The sequence below is a fragment of the Panthera uncia genome (assembly GCF_023721935.1).
Source record: "Panthera uncia isolate 11264 chromosome E2 unlocalized genomic scaffold, Puncia_PCG_1.0 HiC_scaffold_19, whole genome shotgun sequence".
NCBI classification, from domain to species: domain Eukaryota; kingdom Metazoa; phylum Chordata; class Mammalia; order Carnivora; family Felidae; genus Panthera; species Panthera uncia.
The window spans coordinates 16,939,687-16,954,049 of record NW_026057588.1 but is presented as its reverse complement, the minus strand read 5'-3'; the positions used below and the strand labels follow the sequence as shown (position 1 = coordinate 16,954,049).

Here is a 14,363-nt window from a genome sequence, read left to right as displayed (position 1 = left end):
TCACAGTGACCAAGAAGAAACTCCCTCCGACCTCATGAGGCTGACACTCTGTGGAAGAGACAGATGACAATCAGTCAAACAAGTGCTGGTTGGGGAGTGGGTGTGCTAAGAAGGAAAGTGAGCACGATTGGACAGGATGTGCTGTGTAGGGCTACCATCTTGGAAAGAGGTCATTTGAGTAGAGAGAAGGAAGTGAGGGAGGGGATTCTGGTCATTTGTGAAGAATGTGGATCCAGGGAAAAGCCAAGATCATGTGCAATCTTGCACGCGTGGCAATGTACGCGTTATGTTTAGGAACCAGAAGGAAACCAGCATGCCTGGGATGGGGGGAGGGAGTTGGTGAGCCGGAACAGTTCCCCAAGGAAGCCTGATCACAGGCCTTATAGGACAGTTAGGACTTGGTCTTTTACTCAGAGCGATCTGGGTTGTCACTGGAGGATTATACACAGAAGCATATTAAGGAGGGGCTGAGGTTTCTAAGACCCCACTGTGGGGACAATGAACCCAGCTGATGGGCAGCTGTGGGCAGAGGGCTCAGGAGGCCAAGAGAGAGGAAGTGGAGACAGTGAGAGGGGAGAGGTCAGGACCTCTGTTGTAAAAGGAAATGACGGAGCTTGCTAGTGCTGGAGGAGAGGGAGAGAGAGGGGTTCCAGACAGCCTCTTCCTCAGCCACCGAAGACGGTGGAAGGAACAAGCTCGTGGAGAACACAAGTGTGCCCTACTCCAGCCGCATCAATAGGAAAGGCTGACGGCAGCCCTCCCTTGGGAAATTACAAGCTGAGGAAGAGTCAGAACCTATGACATGGTGACTTAGAGACATGGGGACAGAGGCACAGGATGACGTCTGGCTGGGCCAGCGTAGAGGTGAGCAGGTCTCATGTGGGCAGGGACAGCCACCGCGTGTAGGAAGGAAGACGCCCAGGCACCGGGCCAGGGTCATGACCACAGGCATCTCCTTTTCCTCTTCTCCTGCCACCTCCCAGGTTCCTCCTGGCTGAGAACAACCCATCCCTGGCAGCCCCCAGTCCTATCCTGAGGACAGTGCCTGCGGCAGGCAGCTTGTCATCCTCATCAGTGAAAGGGCTCCAGGCCAGAGCCTCCTTCCCTGGGTTTTCTTCCCCACCCTCCTCGTTGTCAACTCCAGCCTGTTCCCCGGACAGGAGGAGACAACCTCAGCCTCATAGGCCTCCCGGGCAGGGCAGCAGGCAAGCAGAAGACCCACCCCCAGAGTCTGGTCTGCCTGGAGTAGCTCCCCTGGGGAATGGGAGGAAAAAAATAGTTTGGTCTCAAAGGGTCTCTCTGTCAAGCCCCAACTCCAGGTCACCCATGGAGTGTTGGTCAAGCAGAGCGAGTGACAATATCCATAATAATAACAGCTCACTTTTACTGCACATTCATTTCGTGACAGCCACTGTGTGAAGCACTATATTTGCCCGTGATTTCTCACAGCACACCCATGAGGTCAGTTCTGCCAATATCATCATCTCCCTTAGGAGGGAAACTGAGGGATGTCACAAGTGATAATTGACAGCACTTGGATTTGAAACCAGGTCTGTTTACCACATGCTTGTCATAAGGCGCTCACACAGCTGAGTCCATCACACGGGCGACCTCACTAAACCTGTGAGGAGGGCGCGATCACTATCCTCATGTTCTGGTCCTGGGGAGGGGGCTCCGAGGGGGCACATGGCCAGGTGGGGAGTGATAGCCCAGGGCTCACGGTAGCACCTAGTTGCCTGGCTCCACTGCTTTCCCCGAGGGGATGTGACCCAAAGTGCTGGCCATCCACCATAAAAGGAGAGGCACATCACCCAATGTCAATTACAGGAAGAATTGTCAATTACAAGCCCCATTGGAAGAATCATCAACAGGAAGGAATCACTGATAAGTACAGAAAGTATTTAGAACACTTGGCCACCCAAAATGGAGACTATCTACCTCTTTGGAAGGAAAGTTGGAAAGAAGAGTAAAGGCACCAAAGTCATAGAGTTCTGCTTCCACCCTGGCCTTCTCCATAAGCCTTTGGTCTCCAGAAACCGAGGCACATCCATGAGTCTACTGCCCAGTTTCCTCCTGTTACAAGACTGTGAGCGATGCCCGGAGTTAGGCCAGCAGAGGTCTCAGGCACTCCTTCTAGGTGATGATTAGGGATTTAAGTCCCCAGTGGGTCCCCTGCCAGAGACCTTTGGGACCCTGTTCCCCAGCTGGAGCCCCCATTGAGATTGCTGGGGACTTTAATTTTTATTCTGAAATAATTATAGAATCACAGGAAGTTGCAAAAATAGAACTTTTTATTGTGAAATAATTATAGATTCACAGGAAGTTGCACAGATAAAACAGAGGTCTTGTGTGCCCATATTTTACACAATTATGGTACAGTATCAAAACCAAGAGTGTGACATTAGTAGAGTGTGTGTATACAGTTCTGAGTCCTTTTATCACATGTCTAGATGTATGTGGCTATCGCTGCAATCAAGATCCAGAATTACTCCCTTACCACAAGGCTTTCCCTTGTAGTCATGCCCACTTCCTTTGCCCCTGGCAACCAGTAATCTGTTTTCCATCTCTATCATTTTGTCATTTTATTTGGTCTGTTACATAAAAGGAATCATATGGTACATGACCTGTTGAGGTTGATGTTTCCTTTTTTTCTTAGTACGATGTCCTTCAGAATCATCCAAGCTGTGTGTGTCAATACCTTGTTCTCTGCTATTACTACTCCATGGTATGGATGGATCACAATTTAAGCATTCACCTACATGACATGCTGGTTCTTGCCAGTTTTTGGCTATTACAAATAAAGCTGCCATGAACAACTGTGTTAAGGTTTTTGTGTGGACGTAAGTTTTCATTTCTTGGGGATTAACACCTAGGAATGCAATTGCTAAGTCATATGGTGGTGCGTTTTGTTCATTTTTCCAAGAAACTCACCATCTATTTCCCAGAGTGGCTTCACCATTTTACATTCCCACCAGCAATGTGTGAATGATCCAGTTTCACTGTATCATCACCCGCACATGGTATTGTTATTATTTTTTATTTTGACTGTTCTAATAGGTATGTAGTGATATCTTACCAGGGTCTTGATTTACATTTCACTGATGGCCAGTGATGTTGAACATCTTTTTATGCGCTTATTTGCCATCTGTGAAACGTGTCCCTTCGGTGAAACATCTCTTCATGACTTTTGCCCGTTTTCTAGTTGCCTGTTCGATCCACTTACTTAAAGTGTATACTTCAGCGGTTTTATGCATATTCACAGAGGTGTGCAACCTTCACCACAATCAATTTTAAAATGTTTTATTTTAAGTAAACTCCACACCACATGTGGGGCTCAAACTCATGACCGAGATATCAAGAGTTGTATGCTCTACCAACTGAGCCAACCAGGCACCCCCAACCACAATCAGTATTAGAACATTTCATCAACCCCCAAATAAACCCATGTCTATTAGCAGTCACCCCCCATTTCCTCTCAGCCCTAGGCAATCATTAAATACTTTACATCTCTATAGATTTTCCTTTTCTAGACACTCCATATAAATGGAATCATACAACATGTGGTCTTTCGTGATCAGCTTTTTTCACTTAATGTTTCCATCTTCACCCATGTGGTAGCATCTATCAGTACTTTATTTCTTTTTATTGCCAAATATTACATTGTATGGATATACCACATTTTCTTTATCCATTCATCACTTGATGGACACCTGGGTTGTTCCTACTTCTTGGCTCTGATGAATAATGTCACTACAAATATTTGTGTTCAAATTTCTGGACGGATATGTTTTACTCTTGGGTATACACCAAGGAGTAGAAGTGCAGAGAGATATGGTAATCCTATGTTTAACCTGAGGAACTGTTTTGAGATTGTTTTCCAAAGTGGCTGGACAATTTTATACTCCTACTAGAAATATAGAAAAGATTCAGCTACTGCACATCCTTTCTAGCATTTGATATTGCCACTATGTTTAATTTCAGCTAAGAGATGTGTGGTAGTATTACCTCACTGTGATCTTAATTTGCATTTCTCTAAAGGTCAGTGATCGCTGTCCATTTTTTATATGATTGTCTTTGGTGAAATGTCTCCTCATGTCTTTTGCCTGTTGTGAAAATTAATAGAAGGAAGCCTCACTAAAATGGAGCAGGCTAGAAAGGGGAGCCATACCACTCAATGCCAATTACAGGAAGAACTGTCAATTACAGACCCCAAAAGAAGAATCCTCCACAGGAAAGAATCCTCAATTACAGGGCCCAACAGGGGAAAGAAGCACATTGCATCTCCTACAAGAAATCAATCACCCCTGCGACTCAGCCAGTGAGAAACTGTCATCACCCTGGACTTGGGCTTTTCTCCAATGGACTTTCATTCCAAACAACACCTTTTAACTTCCTCCTTGTCCATAAAATAAAGTTCCTTTCCTTTGTTGGACTTGCCTATACAATTGCATGTCCCAAATTGCAATTGTCTGTTATTCCTGAATAAACTAATTTTTGCTGGTAAAATAACTTCCTGGTTTATTTTTAGGATTAACACCATCTTCTAATTTGATTTTTTTTAATTGAGTTTTTTAATGTTGAGCTTTTATATATGTGTGTGTGTGTGTGTGTGTGTGTATGTGTGTAATTATATACATACATATATATATTCTAGATATGCAAATATTTTCTTCTAGTCTGTAGTTGGTCTTTTCCTTGTCTTAACAAGGTCTTTCACAGAGCAAAACAAAAGCAAAAACGAACACAAATTTTTAATTTTGATGAAATCCAATTTATAGATCATGACCTGAGCTGAAATCGAGAGTCAGATACCTGGGCGGTTCAGTTGGTTAAGCGTTCAACTTCGGCACAGGTCATGATGTCATGGCTCATGTGTTTGAGCCCCGGGTTGGGCTCTGTGCTGACAGCTCAGAGCCTGGAGCCTGCTTTGGATTCTGTGTCTCCCTCTATCAGCCCCTCCCCTGCATGCTTGCTCTCTCTCTCTCTCTCATTCAAAAATAAACATTAAAAAAAAAAAAAAAAAGTCAGACACTTAACCAAATGAGCCACTCAGGTGCCCCTCCATGTTACCTTCTAAAAGTGATTTAGTTTTATGTTTCACATACAAATCTATAATCCACTTTAATTTTTGTACAAAGTGTGAAGTTTGGGTTGAGGTTCATGTTTTGCTTATGGATGTAACCAATCTCTCCACCAACATCTGTTGAAAGACTATGTTTCTTCCATTGGATTGCTTTTGCTCCTTTATAAAAAAATTAGTTGGCCATCCTTGTTTGGGGTCATTTCCGGGTTCTTTAGTCCATTTATCTATGTATTTATTCCCCCCACCAATACCACACAGTTTCGATTACTGCACATTACTCTATAATAAGCTTTGAAATCGGGGTAGAGTGACCACCCCTTTATTCTTCTTTTTCAGAAATGTTTCCTATTCTAGTTCTCTGTCTTTCTACATAAACTTTAGAATAACCTTGTCTAGGAGCACCTGGGTGGCTCAGTCGGTTAAGTGTCCAACTCTTGATTTTGGCTCAGGTCATGATCTCACGGTTTGTGAGATCGAACCTTGCATTGGGCTCTGCACTGACAGCACGGAGCCTGCTTGGGATTCTCTCCCTCTCTCTCTGTTCCCCTACCCTGCTCATGATTTCTCTCTCTCTCTCAAAATAAATAAACATTAGAAAAAAGAATAATTTTGTCTATAGCTACAAAAATTTTTTCTGGGATTTTGAAAGTAATTGACTTGAATCTGTTTAATCAATTTGAGGAGAATTGACATCTTTATCATGTTTAATCTTCTGATTCATGAATGTAGTATTTACTTTGGTCTTTTATTTTTTTCAGCAGTGTTTTATCATTTTCAGTATACAAGTCTTATATATGTCTTGTTAGATTTATTACATCTAGTTATGTCTTTTTAAAAAGCCATTATAAATGGAATTGTATTTTACATTTCAGTTTCCACATGATTATTGTCAGTATTAAAAAAGTGAGTAAATGACTAATACTTGTGTTAATTTTGTATTCTGCAACCTTGCTGAATTTCCAGTACTGTATTCAGTACAGTGGTGATTGTAGACACCTTAGGGTGGAAATATTCAGTCTTATAGTGTTGATAGGCCAATTTTAGTTTTTTTAAGTTAGCTGCAGATTATCAAGTGGAGGAATTTCCTGTCTATTCCTAGTTCTCAGAGAGTTTTTATTGTGAGTGGGTGTTGGATTTTGTTAAAATTTTCCGCAACAATTTATATGATCATGTGATTTTTCTTCTTTATCCTATTAATATAAGATTACATTGTTTGATTCTCAAATACTGAACCAGCCTTGCATCCCTCAGACAATCTCCATTTGGTCATAGTATATAGTTCTTTTTGCATATTGCTGAATTCTATCTGCTAATATTCTGATAAAATGTTTTGCCTCTATATTCATGAGGAATATTGGTCTGTAGTTTTTCTTTGCATTGTCTTTGTCTTTTTGTTTGTTTGTTTCGGGGTAATACTGGCTTCTCAGAATGAGCTGAGAAGTGTTCCCTCTACTGTTTTCTGGATGATATTATGTAGAATTGGTGTTACTTCTTTACACATTGGGTAGAATTCTCCAGTAAAGCCATATGTGCCTGGAGATTTCTTTTTCATGTTTTAAATTATCTCAGTAGTTATAGGGCTCTACAAATTACCTAACTGACATCTGGAGGGGTGTGGTAGTTTTTACTTTTTGAGGAATTGATCCACTTAATCTAAGTTTTGAAATTTATGTGCATAGAGTTGTTCATAGTATTCTCTTATTACCTTTTTGATGTCTGCAGGACCTGTAGTGGTATCCCATTTCATTATTTTTTTTTAAGTTTATTTCTTTATTTTGAGAGAGAGAGAGAGAGAGAGAGAGAGAGAGTGCTTGTGTGAGCACTTAAGCAGGGTAGGGACACAGAGAGGAGGAGAGAATCCCAAGCAACCCAGGGCTTGATCCCACGAACCATGAGATCATGACCTGAGCCAAAATCAAGATTCAGCCACTTAACCGACTGAGCCACCCAGGTGCCCCCATGCCCCATTCATTCTTAATGTTAGCAATTTGTCGTCTCTTTCTTTTTTTGTCAGCCTTGCTAGAGATTTGTCAATTTTATTGGTCTTTTCAGTGAAACAGATATTTAATTTTCTCTATTATTTCTGTGTTTTCAGTCTCATTGATTTCTGCCCTTATGTATATTTCCTTCCTTATGCTTGCTTTGGGTTTTTCTCTTATTTTCTAGCTTCTGGAGACGGAGACTTTTATTACTGATTTGAGACTTTTCTTCTTTTAATGTAACCCTTTAGTTCTATAAATTTACCTCCTGTGCTTAGCTGTGTACCACAAAATTTGATAAGTTTTATTTTCGTTTTCTTTCAGTTCAATGTATTTTTTATATTTCCCTTGAGATTTCCTCCTTGACACATATATTATTTAGAAGTGTGCTGTTTAGTTTCCAAGTCTTCAGAGATTTTTCTGTTATTCATTTCTAGTTTGATTCTATTATGGTTAGAGAATGTACTCTACAAGATTTCAATTATTTCAAAGTTTCTAAGTCTTGTTGTATAGCCCTAAATTTAGTTTATCTTGGTATATGTTCCATGGATTCTTGAAAAGAATGTGTATTACATCATTTGAGCATCAACTAGATCCTGTTGGTTGATGGTGTTCTTGCGTTCTTATATATCCTTGCTGATTCTAATGTCTAGTTGCTCTATCATTTGTTGAGGGAGGGATGCTAAAGTTTCTAACTATAACTGTGGCTTTGTCTATTTCTCCTTTCATTTCTATTGGTTTTTGTTTCATGTATTTTTTAGCTGTGTTGTTTGGTACACACACATTTAGCATTGCTATGTCTTCTTGGTGGATTGACCCTTTCCTTATAACATCCCTCCCTAGCTTTGGTCATTTTCTTTGTTCTGAAGTTTACTTTTCTTAAATTAAGATATAACTGACATACAACATTAGTTTCAAGTGTACAACATGATTTAATATTTATATATATTGTGAAATGATCACCACAATAAGTCTAGTTAACATCCATCATCACCACACACAGTTATAATTTTTTTCTTTTAAGATCTACTCTCTTAGAAATTTTCAAATATAGCAGTATTATTAACTATAGTCACTATGCCGTATATTACACCCCCAAGACTTATTTTATAACTGGAAGTCGGCACCTTTTGACCACCTTCACCACTTTTGACCACCTCCCCATCCTCTGCCTCTGGCAACCACCAATCTGTTCTCTGTATCTACAAGTTCATTTTGTTTGTTTTTTAGATTCCACATATAAGGGAGTTAAGGCAGTGTTTGTCTTTCTGTTTGGCTTATTTCACTTAGCATAGTGCCCTTAAGGTCCATCCATGTTGTCACAAATGGCAAAATTTCCTTCTTTCTTATGGACGAGTAATATTCCATTGTATATACACACATCACATTTTCCTTATCCATTCATTCACTGATGCACACTTAGGAGGCTTCTATGTCTTAGGTATTGTAAATAATACTGCAGTGAACTTGGAGGTGCCATATCTTTTTGAATTAGTGTTTTCATTTCCTTCAGATAAATACCCCAGAAGTGGAATTGCTCATACATAATGGTAGTTCTATTTTTAATTGTTTTGAAGAACTCTACTTTCTTTTCATTAATTTACATCATTTTATTTTCAACTTGCCTGTCTAATTACATTTGAAGTTATTTTCTTATGACAGCATATAGTTGGGTCATTTTTTTAACTCACTCTGTCAATCTCTGTCTTCATTTGTATTTACACCATTTACATTTAATGTAATTACTTACATGGTAAGGCCTAAGCCTGTCATTTTATTTTTATTTTATTTTTGCTCTCTCAATTTTTAATTTCTTTGTTTTCTTTTTTCCTACCTTCATGTAGGTCTCTTGAACAATTTTTAAAATTCCATTTTGATTTATCTATAGTGTTATTTAATATATCACTTTGTATAGTGTTTTAGTGGTTGATCTAAGCATTACATTATATAGAACTTATCAAAGTCTACTGGTTTCAAAATTTTACCAGCTCAAGTGAAGTATAGAAACTTTACCTCCTTTACATCCTTTTACCCTCTCTCATTTATAATTATCTTAAATATTTCTTCTACAGACACTGAGAACGGCATTACACAGTGTTATAGATTTTGCTTTGCCAGACATAATTTAGAAAACTCAAGAAGAGAAGGAAAGTCCTTTGTATTTACCCATAGGTTTGCTCTTTCCATTTTCTTTCCTCCTTTCTGGTGTTCCAAAATTTCTTTAAAAAAAAAATCATTTTCTTTCAAGGGCGCCTGCGTGGCTCAGTCGGTTGAGCGTCCAACTTCGGCTCAGGTCACGATCTCATGGTTCATGAGTTTGAGCCCCGCGTTGGTCTCTGGAACCTGCTTCAGATTCTGTGTCTCCCCATGTCTGCCTCTTCCCTGTTCGCGCTCTGTCTCTCTCTCTCTCTCTCTCTCTCTCTCTCTCTCTCAAAAAAAAAAATTTAAAAAAATGTTTAAATAATTTTCTTTCTGTTTAGAAGATTCCCTTATAGCCACTCTTCTAGGGTCTCTGTTGGTTAAAAATTCTGTTAGTTTTCCTTCATCTGAGAATGTCTTGATTTCCCCTTCATTCCTGAAGGATAGATACACATTTCTGGGTTGATAGTTCTTTTCTTTCAGTATCTAAGAGATGCTGTTTCACTTTCATAACACCTTTCTTATCACCTTTTTGATACAAAATCTACTGTCATTTGAATGGGTTTTCTCCCTGTAGGTAATGCATCATTTCTCTGTGGTTGCTCTCAAGATTTTTTCTTTGTCTAATTTTTATAAGTTTGACTAGTATGTGTCTTGACATGGATTTCTTTGGGTTAATCTTGTTTGGGATTCACTCAGCTTCTTGAATCTGTAGATAATATGGTTTTTGTTTGTTTTGTCAAATTAGGAACATTTCAGCCATTATTTCTTCAAATATTTTCTCAGGCTCACCCTCTTTCTCCTCTCCTGAGACTCCAATGACATGAATGTTAGATCTTTTGTTATACTAGCCACACATGTCCTTGAGGCTCTGTTCTTCTTCTTCTTTTTTTTTTTTTTCTTCAGTTTGTTCTATCTGTTTTTCAAATTGGGTAATTTCTAATGTTCCATGTTCCATTCTGTTGTTGAGCTCATTCATTAGGGCTTTTAATTTCAGTTATTGTATTTTTTAGTTCTAAAATTTCCTTTTGATTCTTTATTATTTCTTTGCTGACACTCTATTTTTTTCAATAGGTTTCAAACATGTTTGTAATTGCTCACTGAAGCATTTTTATGATGGCTGTTTTAAAATCCTTGTTAGATAATTCCAACATCTGTGTCATCTTGGTGTTTGTGTCTGTTGATTATCTTTTTGCATTCAGTTTGAGAACTTCCTGGTTCTTAGTAGGCTGAGTGATTTTCAAATGAAACCAGGACATTTTGGGTATTATTTATGGGACTGGATCTTATTTAAATCAGTGTTTTAGCAAGCTTCCCCTGACACTGTTCCAGTGAAATGAACAGGGGCACTGCCTCATTATTGCCAAATGGGGGTAGAAGTTCAGGTTCTCCACTCAGCCTCTCTTGACAGCTGGTGTGTGGGTGTGTGTGTGTGTGTGTGTGTGAAGTTTTCTCATTGCTGGGCAGGGGTGGAAGATCAGGTTCCCCATTATGCATCCATTAATACCATCTTGACTGGGAGAGGGAGGGGGTACATCATTATTGCTCTCCACATGGCTTTCATGCATATTCCACAGAAGTTGGGCTTATGATCACTGAGTGATGGTGAAAGTCCTGATTCTCCCCTAGACCTCCTCTTACACCACTCCAATGAGGAGTATGATGTCTCATCACAGGGTGGGGTTGGATGTTCAGGCTGCCCATGTGGTTTCTACTGACACTGCGGGGAGAAAGAGCCCAGAGGGGCTGGAGGGCCCAGCCCCACACTCAGCCTCCTCTGGCACCACTCAGATGTGGTATGGGGGCGTGGCCTGGCAAGGATGAAAGTCTAGGGTCCCACTCAGCCTTTGCTGTCAGGGGTAGAAGTGAAGCAGCAGGTTTTTCTGTGACATTTCGCTGGAGTAGAGCAGTTACTGCATGAAAGATTTCTGTCTTTCTGGGCTGCCCCTTTCTTGGTTCTTTAGCTAGAAGAGCAGAGTTTTGCTGGAACTTTTTTTTTTTTTGTCTGTGCTCATTGTCATTTCCAGTTGCTTGCTTCTCCAGTATTCAGTCTGGGATAGATGAAGCGAAGAGAAAACCCAGAGAATTCATGGTCATATCATTCCTCAGGTCCCAAGGTCCCTAACCAGTGTGCCTTCTCTCAATCTTTCAGTGTCTTCCTATGCTTATTTTATAATATCCAGAGTTTTTAATTGTTCTTAGCAGAAGAAATAGGGAAGAATATACCTTCCCATAACATTACTGTCTTTTGAATAAGTTGTTCCTTTTGTTTCTTTTTTTGTCTGTTTTTTAAATGTTTACTTATTTTGGGGAGAGAGAGGGAGACAGAATCCAAAGCAGGCTCTGAGCTGTCACCACAGAGCCCAACGCGGGGCTCAAATTCATGAACCGTGAGATCATGACCTGAGCCAAAGTCAGATGCTTAACCGACTGAGCCACCCAGAAGCCCCTCTCCTTTTCTGTTCCTTTCTCAGTGGCTGGTAGTCAGTAGAGTTTGATGATACCAGGGTGAAGATTTCTCAGAGACTTCCCTGACCATCTGTAGGATTTGAATGGCTTTGCCCGATGTCTGGGTCTGGTCTCAAGACACTCACAGACTAGAAGCCTGATGAAAGTGGTAAGTTTCTAGTCTCAAGACTTGCCCATTCAAGAACACTCCATGAAAGTTATCTTTTTTCCTTTTGATACTGTGAGCTCTTCCCTCAACCCTCGGGAGCTGCTGGAGCATCAGTGTAAGTGATCAGATTTCCCGACCATTCTGGCCTTTGGAGAGAAAGTAATAGGAATGAGAATAACTGGATGGTGTCACTAAACTACCAACACTTTCATATTGCCTTGTGCCTTTTTCAGCAGGCTGACAGTTCTAATCTGCTTGGCTTAAATTATCAGCATTTCCTGAGAGCTGGATAGAGAGGAAGTTGTGGAGGGACTAGCTCTGAAACTATCTGATGTAGAAACTCCATACACTGAACCTAAAAACTGACCGTAGGTACTCGAGTGTTCCTTTCAAGCTGATTCCAAGCCCAAGTTGCCCTCATGGCCTCTTTTCCCCCCTCCCCACTTCACCATGCCTCTTGGTTGCCCTGAGAGTCACACAGGGGCAGGGGGTGGGGCCAAGGAGGGTGAAAATCCTTCGCTGTGCTTCCCCTTTCACTCTCAGATGCTGCCAAGGTCCCTGAAGAGGGAAGACACGAGGAAACAGGTAAAAATTATTTTGCTCTCTTTTGCATTCAGCATGCCGGCACGGAGCAGCTGCTGTGTGCCAGGCACAGTTCTTGGGGTTGGGAGCACAGCGGGGACCCCCCCCTTACCCATGTATCAACAGGATGTAGACCCCCATCTTTGAGCATGCCCTCTGATGGGCTTGTGGAGTCTTCTGAGAATAGGATGGGTCACCAGATGCCCAGGAGGGAAGAATGGACTCAGGGAGGCGGGCTCTGAGATCCTGCAAGGCCCTCAGCAGGCCTATGACGAGCAGGCCACCATGGGTCTGGGTAGCATGGCCTTGTCCTGAGCCTTTGTGCCTAATGCCTATTTTCCCCAGCCTCCACGCCCCACCCTGTCTCAGCAGCCTTCCGCTTCCAGGTCTAAGGTCCCACTTCTTATGTCCCAGCGACTGCCTGGAGCTGCCGGGGGCGAGCACGTAGCTCTGCTCTGAGAAGTGCCCTCTCCCCCTCATCCTGGTGTTCTCAAGGCATTCCCCCATGAAGGTGCGGCTGGCAGCTGGCGGCTGGCGGCAGAAGGGGCACAACGGTCCGGCTACTGGAGGCTGGTCTTTGCCCCAGAGAATGGAATCTAGCCCTTGCCACAGCTCTTGTGCTGTGGCACAAGAACCCAAAGGGGACCCGCAGCGCATCCCTCAAAACGCTGACCCTGCAGCCCTGCCGAGTTTCTCACGGGAAACGTAAAATCGGTTCCATGGCTAAAGAAGCGTGGGCAACGTACTGCACCGTACTGTGCTCTGGCCCCCGTGTCGGCAGATGTGTGATGCACACACAGCTGATTATAAGGGACCAAAAAGACCCACGGTAAAGAATTCTGTTTACCTTCTTAACCCAGCTTTTCTCAAGTGGACGTGGCCTTGAAGGTGTTTTTGCGTGTAGCTCTGTTAGCACCTGCAGAGCTGGTGTCACTTCTACCTGGAGAGTCTGTCCCAGTTCAGACCCCTCACCCCTAACCCAAGCCCAAGCCCCGGCCAGGCCAGCAGACACTACGCCTGGGGACAGACCCCTCCTTCCTGCTCAGCAAGCAAGCTAGCTTCCCTCACGCCTCCGGGTACCAGACACCCAACAGCATTTGGCCTGAGCCATGCAGCCTGAGGAGATAAACAGCCCCAGGGGGTGAGGGGTATTTGATGCGTGGGAAATGTTGGCAGGGCAGGTGGGAGGGGTGCAGGTCTGCCCTGAGACCGGAGACACACTCTGTCACACATCCTGCTAACTCCAGAGGGACCCGCACGGAGGGGCCCAGTCATGCAAATTGGGGCTTAAATTTAACTCTATGTAAATGTAACTCTATGTAAAAGTCTAATAAGGTGGCACACAAACTCACTGATCAGAGAGGGACAGATGCGCAGGGCTGCAAACTGGGGGCCCTTGGACTGCCTTCAGCCCGCAGACTGGCCAGCACCGTGTTTGCTTGTTTGTTTGTTTGTTGATGAAAGCAGGACATTTCACAGGAAAATCCAGCTTATTTCTCTTAAAGCACTGGAAGATCAGGCAGTGTTCAGCTCACATTCCCACTTGGCAACAATTGGTTGGGACCGGGACAGTCATTGTCTTTACCCAAGGCATGACCTTTGTCCCCACCTGGTTGATTTATGTTTTCTACCCAGCCCCCAGGGGTATCTGAGTGGGACCCTTGGACCACATTCTCTAAAGTCCTTCCAGACCCCTCTAAATGCTCTCCTGGCATCACACTTAATTATTAGTTTTAAAGTTATTTTGCTCCTGGTCTTTAAAAATCAAGTTTTGATCATGGCTCTCCCCCATACAAGAACCTTCACTAGTTGCCTCAAGGTGAGCTTCAAGTTACCCCAGGCCTGGAATTCAAGGCACTCAGGAGTCTGGTGCCACTCAAAGCCTGAGAGCTGGGCAGGAAGTTTGTAAAATTATGGATGGATGGATGGATGGATGGATAGAAGGATGAACGGATGGATGGAT

General features: G+C 42.4%; 1 protein-coding gene across 5 annotated transcripts in view; it reads left to right on the top strand.

The window, feature by feature from the left end:
* Positions 1-11,685: 11,685 nt before the first annotated feature.
* Positions 11,686-14,363, top strand: part of CD22 (CD22 molecule) — a 12,094-nt gene continuing 9,416 nt past the window's right edge. For all 5 annotated transcript variants that reach the window (XM_049621023.1, XM_049621025.1, XM_049621022.1 and 2 more), the window contains exon 1: positions 11,686-12,403. The gene's annotated coding sequence lies outside the window, so the exon portion shown is untranslated. The remainder of the gene's footprint in view (positions 12,404-14,363) is intronic.